This window comes from Eimeria mitis, genomic scaffold (genome assembly GCF_000499745.2).
Source record: "Eimeria mitis Houghton genomic scaffold, Emh_scaff1249, whole genome shotgun sequence".
Classification (NCBI taxonomy): domain Eukaryota; phylum Apicomplexa; class Conoidasida; order Eucoccidiorida; family Eimeriidae; genus Eimeria; species Eimeria mitis.
This window is the reverse complement of record NW_013568433.1, coordinates 11,892-13,082: the sequence shown is the minus strand read 5'-3', so window position 1 is coordinate 13,082 and position 1,191 is coordinate 11,892.

Genomic DNA, 1,191 nt, shown 5'->3' with positions numbered 1-1,191 from the left:
TATATATATATATATATATATATTTGTGAAAGTTCAGGAGCATAGGGGTAGAGATGTGCTTAGCGGAAATAGCAGCTTTGTTGGGGTGTATGCTGCAGCTGTGGAATTCGTGGGCCTGCACATACGTGGTGACTCCATTTTTAATTCTGCTGACTTCTGCTCTGGTGTATATCGAGGGATCCGGCAGCAACGTGCTGCTGTACCTTTTCCTGTGAGCAACGCAGAGCCTCTCCCCGCTGCAGAGGTGTCTGTGCAGCTCTTTTAGGGTTTAGGGTTTAGGGTTTAGGGTTTAGGGTTCGAGAACCTTCTTAGTTGCTTTGTGTGTAAAACAACAGAACAGTACAACAACAACTACAAGCAGCGGCTAGAACAATGAGAACGCGTCTGTAGCTGTTTGGCGATGCTCTGTATTTTGTTGTTTCCTTCTTTGTGTGGTTACTGCAGGATGTTCTTCATCACCTTTGTCGGGCCGTATTGGCTCATTAGGTCGCAGAAATACAAAAAGTGAGAAACTTTTGCTGCTGTTGTTTTTCTTGTGGCTGTAGCTGCTGCTTACAGTTGTCATTTTGGTATTATGTGGTGTATGAGTTTTGCTCGGCCGTTGTGGTTTCTATCAGTGCTGCTGCTCTTTGCTTCGGCGGCGTGTCTGTACACTGCGTTGCTGCAACAGTCAGTGCTGTCTGTACACTTCATTGCTGCAACAACACAGCTGTCTCTGCTGTTTGTGCGCTTCGCTTGCAGTGAGATCAGCGGGCCTTGGGATATCCCGCGGGTGAAGAATTACACCTGAGGAGATATCTTACCTGAGGAGAAATGTTATATGAAATCGTCGGGGGGTAGCGAGGGGATTTTTGCCTTTTTGGTTTTGTTTTTGCTGAGCTTTTGGCTTTGTAGCTGCACGCAGCGCGTATTGCTGTTGTGCTTTTTGTAATTGCACTGTTGCTTTTGTTGGCTTTCTTTGTTGTCACTCGACAAACAACAAACATTCCTTGTCTTGACATACCGCTACTCTTCCTCGCCGTCTGCATGCATGCTGCAGTCTCACGAACCCAGAAACACAGCTCCAGCTAACGCTTGAAGGCACCCACACGTGCAGAATAGAAAGAGAAACAGAGAGAAACAGACACGTACAGAATGGCCATGTCCAAGCAGCAAAATCCAACTGAACACGCAGCCATAAAACATGGTGAC